We start from the raw sequence: 13418 nt of genomic DNA on the forward strand, positions 1-13418 counted from the left end.
AACGAGAGTTGGTAGAGGTGTCTTCGATCAGGAAGATACCGCTAGACAAGAAGTGGGAGACTTCTTTAAGGGTTTCCTACCGTTTTGGGGACCTATGGCAAATAGTAGAAACTTACGGCAATTAACGAGAGTGGTTGAATCCACCATAAATGAAACTGCCAGTGCCCTTAGTAATTTGACCGCTGAGCTTCAAGCGGATCGCCTTATGACATTACAGAATCGAATGGTTTTAGATGTCATACTTGCGGACCGAGGTGGGGTATGTAAAGTGATCCAATCGAGTTGCTGCGTTTTCATTCCAGACAATGCTCCTACAGTATACCAGGCCATTTCTAAGTTACATAAGATCTCCGAGTCTATACATGTGGATAATGACGGTTGGTCGTTGACTGGATGGTTTTGGGGATTGTTATCCACTTGGGGATGGAAGATTCTGATGATCATTGGGATGGTTTTCGCGATTCCCTTCTCATGTTGTCTCTGTGTACAGTGTGGCCCTGCCATATGTGGCCTTTGTGCTACTACGTGTGTGAGAAGACCTGTCTCAAGAGAAGCCCTGAGTAATAGGATGATGCTCCAGCAGCATCATGATGATCTGATGAATATTGACATCGACTCAGACGCAGACTGAGTGATTGCCTATGTAAGGGCAAAAGGAGGGTCTGTGGTTCCGTGAATTCTGAACCCGTTTTATAAATGGCATGGTTCCGTTCGAATTTGATATTAGCGAACCGTAACTAGTTAGTGCGGCAAGTATGAGTGTTTTCGTCATGTTAGACCGATGGACTCACTACGTATTTAGGGATTTCGTTTTGAACCCTTGGGTTCCATTTTGTGTGTGGCAGCCATTTTGTGGTTGCCCTCACATAGGCCGATGACTGTGGATGAACTAGTCTTTTTAAGTATACGTATACCTTAGCTCCAGTTCGTGCTGACTTCTGTTTTACCTGAGTGAACTGACCCTGTTGCCTGAAGCTGACCTTGTTGAACCAGTTCCTGCCCTTTAGCTGATCTAGATTAAGGATCAGAGCACAGGACGTCGTAAAATTTTACTGCACACAAACATGCCTTATCTTACTTCTATCTGTTTTCTGTTCCTACTTTTATGGTCTATTTATGATATGGGTTGTGGTCCTTTTATAATGGGTTTGTCCGGCTTGTCTAAAGAAGAATGTTGGGTTTGTTCAGTGATTGATCATGGGCCGGACAACTGTAAAATGGGTTTGTCGTTATGCAATACTTATTGTTGTGGAAACATGTGATTGGTTGAACTGTAAACTAGGAATGTTTGCCTGAAGCACAATGTTTGGCATAAAAAGGGATGACTTGCTTTGTAAAATTGAGCAGTCTCCTGAGAACTCATGCTGTGATGACTTCTAGGACTTCTGTTACTGGCTGCAGCCAATAAATTTGATCTCTGACGCCACCTAGAAGCATTCTGTGTCTCTGTTTGCCAGGACAGGGGAATCCGAAGACATCGTGCGTGTCCCTGACGCCGCCGGTTCTGATTGACCCGGTTCTTCAGCTCTTCACTCTGATCATGAACCTGGCCACTGCTGCTGGTACCTTCACCAGGATCATCAATCTCATCAACAGAATCTTCTACCCCTTTGCCTTCACCAATGTTGCCAGTTTAATTTTCAAATTTCAACCCCCTCTGTATACGCACTGCGAACTTGACTCTGTGAATCAATGGTTATTGTTGACATTTCTTAATTGACGCCTTCACTCTGTGTGTGTGTGTGTCTGTGTGTCTGTGTTTGTGTGGCATTAATCCACTGTGGAAATCTAACACACTTCACAGGAGTGTTAGTCTCAAGTAAACCTTGAAACAGGCCACAGCAGCACCGTTCTAAGCTGTTCTTGCAGATATGCTCCTTGATGACCACCAATACCCAGGATTCAGTGGAAGGCATTGGATTTCTTTAGGAAGGATTTACTCGCTAATACCTCTTGGGTATCCAAAGATATATCACCTCAGAAGCTATAGGGCAGCCGCTCCTAAATGTTCTTCCCCAGCTAACGTGTGATCCCAACAGCAATGTATCCAGCTTTAACAATGGGGTCATTTCCGCTTTAGACAGTGTTGACCTACTTAAAATGGTGACATACACAAGAAGCAAAACCTCGGCCCCCTTGTTCCCCATGGAATTACGTACAGAGAAAACCTTTTGCAAGAAATTAGAACATTTCTGGTGTAAATCTTACGATCCAATGGTTAAAGACCTTTATAAAGAGGCATTGAAAAAAATTCATAGGCGCAAGCGCAGTGCGATGAGGGAATATTTCAGGCGCCAGATTAAACTATCTGACAACTCGGCTAGAGAGATGTTTAAAACAGTCCAAAGCTTTACAAATTCCACGACTCTGCACATCTCATACCATCTGTGCTGACCTGTCTGACTATTTTGAGGAAAAACTACAAATGATTTATTCCGCCTTTCCTCTATCATCCGGCACGCCCTCTCATCTACCCTCTTTTACCCCAGATCCTCCCGGCACCTGGTCTGAATTCGCTTGTTGCCACCCGAGGTGTCACTCAAGGAACTGCACAAGTGTAAGCCAGGCTCCCCAGGAGATCCGTGCCCGGCTTGGTACTTTAAACTACTGGCCCCTTGGCTTAATCCGCTCTTGATCCAGATCTGGAACTCCTCCCTGAGATCTGGTATCTACCCTGCCGCCTGGAAACAAGCATTCTTGTTGCCTCTGCTTAAGAAAACTGATTTGGATCCTGCGGAGCACAAGAATTTCAAGCCTATTTCTCCTCTGCCAGCTCTGGCAAAAATCCTGGAAAAAGGAAGTACAGAAGCAACTGGCTGAATTCCTTGAATCAAATGATTGCTTCCATGACTCGCAATCAGGTATTAGAACTGGGTACAGCACGGAGACCGCACTTCATGAAGACTCTGAAACCATTCGCGAATCTATGGACTATTGCTGGTGTTCCTTGACCTGTCTGCAGCTTTCGACACTGTGGCCCACCCGATTCTTTTGGAGAGACTGAGACAGGTAGGAGTTTGGGCTTCTGCCTTGTCTTGGCTCCAATCGTTCATGGCGAGCCGCTCACAGCAGGTTTTTTAAGCCCCTACGTCTCCACTCAGAAACCTCTCATCTGTGAGGTACCTCAGGGTTCAGAGCTGAACCCGCTTCTTTTCAATGTGTGTCCGGTTCCCTTGGCAAACTTAATCGAGACATGGGGTGTGAGTGTAGTCTCCTACGCTGATGACACTCAACTGGTGTTTTCTTTTAAGGAACACTCGGAGGCTGCCTTTCTCAATTATAAGCAATGCCTGAAAAATATCTCGGCCTGGATGAAGCTAAGCAGAAAAAACTGAGGTTATTTTTCAGCCAGGCAGCACCAACACCCTCTAATCTATGGTGGCCCTCAGAACTGAACCCACCACCTATCCCGGTGGATTCGGCCAGAAATCTGGGGTTTAAATTTGACAACAAACTCTCATGTAAGACCCAGGTGCACCATGTCTCCTCTATATGCTTCTGGAAGTTAAGAGCATTGAGAAAAAAAATGTCACTTCCTGCCAGAGGTCTGCAAGAAGACTTCCATGCCCTGGTAACCTCACAGCTGGACTATTCTAATAGCCTTTACTTAGGGCGTCCAGCTTGCCTGCTTTGCAGGTTGCAAATGATTCAAAACGCAGCGGCCAGACTAATTAGGAAAGTGCCATTTTGCCATCATATTTCCCCACATTTACGGCACCTTCATTGACTTCCGGTCAACAGGAGGATCGAGTTCGAGGCGCTCACCTTGGCCTACAGAGCTACCAGAGATCAGGGTCCGGGCTATCTGAGGCAGAGATTTCAAAGATACCAACAAGACAGTGCCCTGAGATCAAACCAGGGTTCCCTGCTTCTTTAAGGCCAGGAAAGGGGGAAGAGCGTTCACAGGGAAAACCGCGAAATTCTGGAATAATGCCCCCCACCTCTGCATGATGGAGTCAGAACAGGCCTTTAGGAAGGCCTTAAAAACCTGGCACTTCAGCCTGCCTTAGATCATCCCTTTATTACCCCGCGACACCTCTGATGAGGGAGCCGCGCATTCTGTAAATTCAGATTGATTGATATTGAAGCAGACGTCTCACTTACTTATCATGACATGCTTCTATCCACTCCCTGGTAGGGTGGTACCACTAGAGCGCACTCACCAAAAAAATGGTAGTTCCTAGATAAAATCTGGCTGAATAAGCAGGGATCCAGAAGAAGAGTGGAAAGTTAAAAATACTTACAGGTATACCCACAGAGTTCCTTTATTTGTAGGGTACCTGGGGTATGGATAAAATGTTGTTTTAGAGTTTTATTAAATGTAGTTGTTCAATTAACTCTAGTACGTAAATGCCAACATGTTTCAGCCCGCACTCTTTTGTCTCTTAGGTATTCCCCAAGATAAAAGACCAAGGTAGGTGAGAGCCTTAGGCCTCACGAATTTGCTTGGTAAGCATGCATTGCAAGGCAGGGATAATTGAAATAGCCCTGACGAAGGCCCCAGACGGTCTCTTAGTGCTGGCCAAAACATGTTGGCGTGTATATAATAGGTTTAATTGAACCAAAAAGAATTCAATAAAACCCTAAAGGCGCCAATGATGAAGCATGTAACGATAAAGTGAGTGAGTGATCTACTCCAATTACTTTGGATATTCAAACGGTATTAGGGAGTAAATGCTTTCGTGAATAGGATCCCTAACTTTCTTTCTTCAATCAGTCCAGTTGCTCTTGTGTATGAATAGTGGCCTTGGGAGAATGCAGCTGGTCTTATAGTCTTTCCATTTCGGTGAAGAATTGGATTTCTTTAGTCAGTTCTGTGGCCAAATTCACCTGATGAGTAAAAGATTTCACCATGTCAGCCAGACCTTGGCAGTAACCTAGAACGATGTCATCAGTTATTGAAATATGTGCAACTAAAAGAGTGTAAGCCAATCTTATTGCTCTGTCCATGGACACTTCATGGTGCGAAAGGCCAGTCTTTTTCTTTCAGGTGCTTCTCATACTCTTTAGGACAAGAGAGAGGGCATCAGGCCACTTCTGTTTAGTATATGCACATACTTTGGCAATCTTGTTTTTGTTGGTTCCATTAATCCTCTAAACTGTTCCAGAAGATTGAGGACAGTATTCACAATGCAACCTTTGAGCAATTTGTAGAGCTGTACAATTCAATTGCAAAATCCCATTTTTTTAAATGGTACAAACAATCTGTCTTAATAGAAGTGGCAGGCCAAATCTAGGAATAAATTACCTTAACAAATGTTTGGCAACTGCAAGATGTCAATCTCTGGATGGGATAAGCCTCCACCCATTCAGAGACTAATGAGACAGTCAAGAGAATGTATTTAAGGCCATTGTAAACTGTCATTCCAATTAAATCTGTTTGAAGTGTTGTAAATGGGCCCTCTGATTTGCCAATATGATTCATAAGGACACTAGTCATTTTGCCTTGAGTATTTTTCTGACATATCAAACAACGGTGACACAAATCTTCTACAACACTTCTAAATTTAGAATTTGACCAATATCTCCTAAAGGTACGGGTAATGGCATTTTTCCCTGCGTGTGACCAATTATGAACATACCTAGCCATGCAATTCAACATCATGTGAGGCAGTACTTATTTATACTCAGGAGTTATGTAAACATCCTGAAAATTCCTCTTGTAACCAACATTTCCCACTTTCTTTTATCATCCTCTGGAACTTCCTCCTGGAGGTGGCTCTATTCACTTAAAGTAGTCTGCAATGGAATCAATAGGAAACAACTCACAACTTTTATATTTGCCACACAATTTTCATTTCATTCATTCTGTCCTGCTCTTTGAATAACAGTTTCATTCTCAAGTGTGCAGGATCTGGCCACCTGGTCTACATATTTATTTCCATGTGTGACCATATATTTTTCAGACATATGAGCAGCTAGGTTGACTACAGCAATTTCTTTTGGCTGCTGTATTGCTTTCAATAAATCAAGTATATAGGAACAGTTTCTGATGGGAGTTCCAGAGGTTGTCATAAAACCTCTTTGTGCCCATAGTTGTTCAAAGTCACGGACCTCTCCAAAACATATTGGCTATCTGTTTAAACAGTCACATTCAAGTTTTCTAATGAACGACAAGCTCTTGTCAAGGCAACCAGCTCCTTCTGCTGAAGTTAACTTCAGCAGGTTTGATGCTTACGAATTTCTGAAATGGAACATACTGCATAGGCAGCCTACAGTACTCCACAATTGTCTCTTATACAAGTTTCATCAATAAACAGAATCCTATCAGTCATTTCAAGAGGAATTTCTTTAATGTCTGGTGTTGGTTTGGTACATAACGGTCACACTGATGCAGTCATGTTTGGATCATTATCATCATCACTCCTATTTTTGTCTTCATTATTTTTTGGAACAGGATGCAGCATTGCAGCGTTCAGGAATTTCCATAATTGAATTGAAATATTCTCTGTTGGCAGTATGATTTGTTCATATCTGGTCAGACAACTGTTTGTCATGTGCTGAGACCGAGTATGGATCAGCAAACTTTCAACAGACTATAGAACAAACACAATTAATGTATGTTCCATCATGATTCCCTCACATTGCTCAATTGTAGAGCAAACTGCTGCCACCTCTTCGAAACAGCAAGCAAGACTTACAGCTATCGGACCCTGAACAGCTGAAAGGTAGGTTTTTGGGTCAAAACTGCCAATGCACACCTGCTTCTTTCGTGACAAAAGAGGCAAACTCTGTGTTATAGTCAAGCATTCTTAGGGTTAGTGCTTTACATAATTCCTCCCTCAACCTTACAACTGCACCATCTCATTCCCCATCTTCAAGACTTGTACAGGAGATATTACATTTATCCCAGCATTGTCAGCTGACAGAAAAATCTAATTTGTACCCATCAACTGATTTCTGGCATTTGTCTGAATCTGCTTTGTTGGAGCAACCATCAGCATCTCCTTGATCCTTTTCTGCTTTGCATCAAAATCCACCACTACTGCACTTGACACATTAAGGATTTCTGCTATACACTTTATCTGCCAGCTAACCACCCTCTGTTAAATATGAGAACTGATTTCAAGACTCAAACTCATAATCAAAGCAGAGACAAAATCATTTGCACCATCTTTCTCGGGCTCTTCGAATCCTCTGTGCTTCTTCAAAATCTGCATGAGCTTCTCATACTAGGCATGTACTAACTCTTTTTACTCTTGTGTAGACCTAAGAATCTTTGACCTATTAATTTGTTTCTCTTGCACCTTCTTTTTCAAATGTGCTATCAATTCTTTATATTTGTCAGCAACCACTTTAGAAGGAGCATTATTAGATTCAATCCTCACTGGTTCCTCAGTTAGCCAGTTAACAGCAACCTGACGTTCAGACCACAGGTCACTAGGAAGAATAATCTTAAACAGTGCATTTAAATCAGTCCAAAGCATTTTCAAAATTATTGTCAACCTATGAAACTCTTTGTAACACTTCTCTGATTTCTCTCGGAAGTTTGAAAAATTTGTTATAAAAGCATGAAGATCACCTCATGTCCGAGGTATATACGCATAATTTCTTCCGTGCACTTCTCTCAAAGGAAATTCTGAAACTGTCCCTATCTCTGAATCATTAGTTCACATCATCACTCTCTTTTCACTAGTTCACATCATCACTCTCTTTTCTGCCTCTATTGCTTTCTTTTTATTTGTTATCCCTTCCTTCCACATTTCTCTTTATTTCTACAAATCCCTACAGTCTCTTGTCTTTTTGACCAGATCTCTATTGTGAACTCTTACAGTTATTAAACCTAATACTTTTTTTCCAGCATTTGTGAGATACATTTTGTAATTTCTCCTCATATTTTTGATCTTACTACTGTAAACCTCACATAAATCGGCCAAATCCTCAAGTTTATTATATGCCTTGTTTGCACATCTTGCTGCTTCTTTGATCATATATCTAGTTTCATACACATTGTATAACAATATCTGTCCATTTCAATTGCTCCTTGTAAAATTTCTCAGAATTACATTTTTAAAAGTCCAACAATAATATCTCTTTCTTTGGTAGATTCTTCAATAAGAGAAGTAGTAACAGGCTTATCAATTGGAACCAGTACTAGTACTCGTAACCATTGAAACCTCAGGTGTGCCATTTCCTGATGTACTCACAACTGTAAGTGGGGTTGGTCCCTGTGCTTTTTACACCAGTACTATCTTCCACTGCAACTGTAGCTGGTACTATAAAAACCGTGCCTCTGTCTCTGTATCCCATGTTTATATGGCGGAGGTCTTGAATTTAAAAGATCATTTGAAAAGCTAGCCTTCTTATCTGAATCTCGTTGCTGGTTTTGTTTCTCTCTCTCACCCTAGTAAGTTTTGTTTTTGTTTGTTGTTTCTCTGACTGTTCCAGGCAAAACTCTAACTCCTTTCATCATATTCTGCCTCCAACATTTTTCTTGTTGATCCCACATGCCTACCAACCATTGTTTAAACTAACCTTTCACCTGTCTCTTCATTTTCTTTCTGCTTCCTTTGTAGCCATCCGATCCCACGTGTTCATTGCCTCAAATTGTTTAGGTTGCGATAGCGGCTTTCTATCATTCATAGTTTGTCTCAAACAAACTGAATTTCTAATGTTAAAAGTACCCCCCTACGGTAAACTGCAAGTCCTTGTTGGATTAGGTGTGTGTGTGTGTGTGTGTGTGTGGGTGTACTTGTAAAGCGCACTGCGACTCCTTGCCGGAGTATCGTGGGGCTGGAGATCGCTGGGGAACCCGTCCTGGTTTTCCCTGTGAGATGGTCCCTTACTGGGTATCTCCAAGGTGAAACCAGGCATCCCCGGCGACTTGTGGGGGGCCGTTTTAGAGATGAGGCAAGCTTAATGCCCAGAGTTGCCGAGTGTGATCCCTGGTTAGAGTAGGCACCGAGGCGAGAATTATCGAGTCCGTTGACCCTGGTCCACGACCCTGCCGCGTCAGGAATTGATTATTTACAACAAGGGGTGGTGATGGACAGAGTCTCTGAATTAAGCAGAGTACTCTCACCCAGTCAAGAAATCAGGGCTAGATCCAACACCGTTTTTTAGCTCATTGCACCATCCCAGTTTCAGAACCTGGCTGTATGCAAATTAGTCTGTCCCTGGCCCAGTGCATCATGGGAACAGGGCAGACCAGACTACAAAAGCCAATTCTTACACTGGGAAGGAAACAAGCTTCCGGGGACCGGTTTCTGCCATTTCAGGCGTCTTCGGCCCGGCTTGCTTGAATCCTGATGGTGCAATGAGCAAGGGACTCACATCTGAGTATACCCTTCCACGCTTAGGGTGGACAAAATTATTTACAACAAGGGGTGGTGATGGACAGAGTCTCTGAATTAAGCAGAGTACTCTCACCCAGTCAAGAAATCAGGGCTAGATCCAACACCGTTTTTTAGCTCATTGCACCATCCCAGTTTCAGAACCTGGCTGTATGCAAATTAGTCTGTCCCTGGCCCAGTGCATCATGGGAACAGGGCAGACCAGACTACAAAAGCCAATTCTTACACTGGGAAGGAAACAAGCTTCCGGGGACCGGTTTCTGCCATTTCAGGCGTCTTCGGCCCGGCTTGCTTGAATCCTGATGGTGCAATGAGCAAGGGACTCACATCTGAGTATACCCTTCCACGCTTAGGGTGGACAAAATTATTTACAACAAGGGGTGGTGATGGACAGAGTCTCTGAATTAAGCAGAGTACTCTCACCCAGTCAAGAAATCAGGGCTAGATCCAACACCGGGGCAGTGAGATAAATAACAGTGATGGATCAAGCCCTGATCTTTGGACTGGGTAAGAGTGGTCTGCTTAATTCAGACACTCTGTTCATCACCACCCCCTTTTCTGAATCGTTTTTGGCCACTATAGGTGTGGCAGGGTATACTCAGACATGAGTCCCTTTCTCACTGCTCCATCAGGATTCAAGCAAGCCGGGCCGAAGAGGCTGAAATGCCAGAAACCGGTCCCCGGTAGCTTGTCTCCTTTCTGGTGAAGAATTGGCTTGGTAGTTTGGTCTGCCCTGTTCCCATGATGCACTGGGCCAGGGACAGACTAATTTGCATATAGCCAGGTTCTGAGCTGGGATGGGGCAGTGAGATAAATAACGGTGATGGATCAAGCCCTGATCTTTGGACTGGGTAAGAGTGGTCTGCTTAATTCAGACACTCTGTTCATCACCACCCCCTTTTCTGAATCGTTTTTGGCCACTATAGGTGTGGCAGGGTATACTCAGACATGAGTCCCTTTCTCACTGCTCCATCAGGATTCAAGCAAGCCGGGCCGAAGAGGCTGAAATGCCAGAAACCGGTCCCCGGTAGCTTGTCTCCTTTCTGGTGAAGAATTGGCTTGGTAGTTTGGTCTGCCCTGTTCCCATGATGCACTGGGCCAGGGACAGACTAATTTGCATATAGCCAGGTTCTGAGCTGGGATGGGGCAGTGAGATAAATAACGGTGATGGATCAAGCCCTGATCTTTGGACTGGGTAAGAGTGGTCTGCTTAATTCAGACACTCTGTTCATCACCACCCCCTTTTCTGAATCGTTTTTGGCCACTATAGGTGTGGCAGGGTATACTCAGACATGAGTCCCTTTCTCACTGCTCCATCAGGATTCAAGCAAGCCGGGCCGAAGAGGCTGAAATGCCAGAAACCGGTCCCCGGTAGCTTGTCTCCTTTCTGGTGAAGAATTGGCTTGGTAGTTTGGTCTGCCCTGTTCCCATGATGCACTGGGCCAGGGACAGACTAATTTGCATATAGCCAGGTTCTGAGCTGGGATGGGGCAGTGAGATAAATAACGGTGATGGATCAAGCCCTGATCTTTGGACTGGGTAAGAGTGGTCTGCTTAATTCAGACACTCTGTTCATCACCACCCCCTTTTCTGAATCGTTTTTGGCCACTATAGGTGTGGCAGGGTATACTCAGACATGAGTCCCTTTCTCACTGCTCCATCAGGATTCAAGCAAGCCGGGCCGAAGAGGCTGAAATGCCAGAAACCGGTCCCCGGTAGCTTGTCTCCTTTCTGGTGAAGAATTGGCTTGGTAGTTTGGTCTGCCCTGTTCCCATGATGCACTGGGCCAGGGACAGACTAATTTGCATATAGCCAGGTTCTGAGCTGGGATGGGGCAGTGAGATAAATAACGGTGATGGATCAAGCCCTGATCTTTGGACTGGGTAAGAGTGGTCTGCTTAATTCAGACACTCTGTTCATCACCACCCCCTTTTCTGAATCGTTTTTGGCCACTATAGGTGTGGCAGGGTATACTCAGACATGAGTCCCTTTCTCACTGCTCCATCAGGATTCAAGCAAGCCGGGCCGAAGAGGCTGAAATGCCAGAAACCGGTCCCCGGTAGCTTGTCTCCTTTCTGGTGAAGAATTGGCTTGGTAGTTTGGTCTGCCCTGTTCCCATGATGCACTGGGCCAGGGACAGACTAATTTGCATATAGCCAGGTTCTGAGCTGGGATGGGGCAGTGAGATAAATAACGGTGATGGATCAAGCCCTGATCTTTGGACTGGGTAAGAGTGGTCTGCTTAATTCAGACACTCTGTTCATCACCACCCCCTTTTCTGAATCGTTTTTGGCCACTATAGGTGTGGCAGGGTATACTCAGACATGAGTCCCTTTCTCACTGCTCCATCAGGATTCAAGCAAGCCGGGCCGAAGAGGCTGAAATGCCAGAAACCGGTCCCCGGTAGCTTGTCTCCTTTCTGGTGAAGAATTGGCTTGGTAGTTTGGTCTGCCCTGTTCCCATGATGCACTGGGCCAGGGACAGACTAATTTGCATATAGCCAGGTTCTGAGCTGGGATGGGGCAGTGAGATAAATAACGGTGATGGATCAAGCCCTGATCTTTGGACTGGGTAAGAGTGGTCTGCTTAATTCAGACACTCTGTTCATCACCACCCCCTTTTCTGAATCGTTTTTGGCCACTATAGGTGTGGCAGGGTATACTCAGACATGAGTCCCTTTCTCACTGCTCCATCAGGATTCAAGCAAGCCGGGCCGAAGAGGCTGAAATGCCAGAAACCGGTCCCCGGTAGCTTGTCTCCTTTCTGGTGAAGAATTGGCTTGGTAGTTTGGTCTGCCCTGTTCCCATGATGCACTGGGCCAGGGACAGACTAATTTGCATATAGCCAGGTTCTGAGCTGGGATGGGGCAGTGAGATAAATAACGGTGATGGATCAAGCCCTGATCTTTGGACTGGGTAAGAGTGGTCTGCTTAATTCAGACACTCTGTTCATCACCACCCCCTTTTCTGAATCGTTTTTGGCCACTATAGGTGTGGCAGGGTATACTCAGACATGAGTCCCTTTCTCACTGCTCCATCAGGATTCAAGCAAGCCGGGCCGAAGAGGCTGAAATGCCAGAAACCGGTCCCCGGTAGCTTGTCTCCTTTCTGGTGAAGAATTGGCTTGGTAGTTTGGTCTGCCCTGTTCCCATGATGCACTGGGCCAGGGACAGACTAATTTGCATATAGCCAGGTTCTGAGCTGGGATGGGGCAGTGAGATAAATAACGGTGATGGATCAAGCCCTGATCTTTGGACTGGGTAAGAGTGGTCTGCTTAATTCAGACACTCTGTTCATCACCACCCCCTTTTCTGAATCGCGTCAGGAATTGAACCCTGGTCCCGGGCCGTTCTCTGCTTCCGGGTCTGCCGCCTCTAACCAGTGAGCCACACCACTCCACGTGTTCAAGCCATTCAGAAATCTAGGTAAATGTATACAACTCAATGTCCATTATCATGTCAAATACTGGAGTTCTCTCGTTGATGCTAATTCCTGACCCTCTGTAGCAGATGCACTAAGAGATTTAGGCGTTTTCAATGCAGCAACCATTATTGTCACTCAAAGGAATCCGAAAAACGCATACGCAGATACTTGGTAAAATCCACCAAGAAGATCCAATCTAAAAAATCCATTAAGGACTGGGCAGAAAGGAAATTTCTAAAGTAGACAGGAGATGCTCTTTAACGTGCAACCATCCTGCGCTACCAAAATATGTGGGTGCGGCGAGGAGGCAAGATGGCTTTCGCGGCGCGGACGTGTGAGTGAGGAGCTCCTGGTAGACTCGCCCTTACCGGTGGTTTACGGTGGTTTCTCGGTACTACGAGGATGGCAGCTGACGTCTTCAGGGGAAATTAATGGTTGCAGCGTGATCTGTCAAACATTGTGGAGACCTCCGAAGGATACACTCCTAGGTGGAGCACAGCCGCGATAATCACCGCACAGGCACCTGGATTCAAGCTCCGCCTGGGACTCGCAGCGGAGAGGGAGTGTGTGGTAATGAGCTACGGAGCTATCGAGTGCTCCGGCTTACAGCTGAGACCCGTGCAGGATGTAGCGGTTGGACTGTTTGATTCCTTGCGCTGTGGAGGCAACAGCCTCCAAGGAATGGGCAACGGACACAGCATCT

General features: G+C 45.0%; 1 protein-coding gene across 1 annotated transcript in view; it reads left to right on the forward strand.

Annotated features, from left to right (window-relative positions):
* Window positions 1–13418, forward strand: part of PCSK6 (proprotein convertase subtilisin/kexin type 6) — a 1486774-nt gene that overhangs the window by 1422726 nt on the left and 50630 nt on the right. The window lies entirely within an intron of this gene.

The sequence above is a fragment of the Lissotriton helveticus genome, chromosome 3_1 (assembly GCF_964261635.1).
Source record: "Lissotriton helveticus chromosome 3_1, aLisHel1.1, whole genome shotgun sequence".
NCBI classification, from domain to species: domain Eukaryota; kingdom Metazoa; phylum Chordata; class Amphibia; order Caudata; family Salamandridae; genus Lissotriton; species Lissotriton helveticus.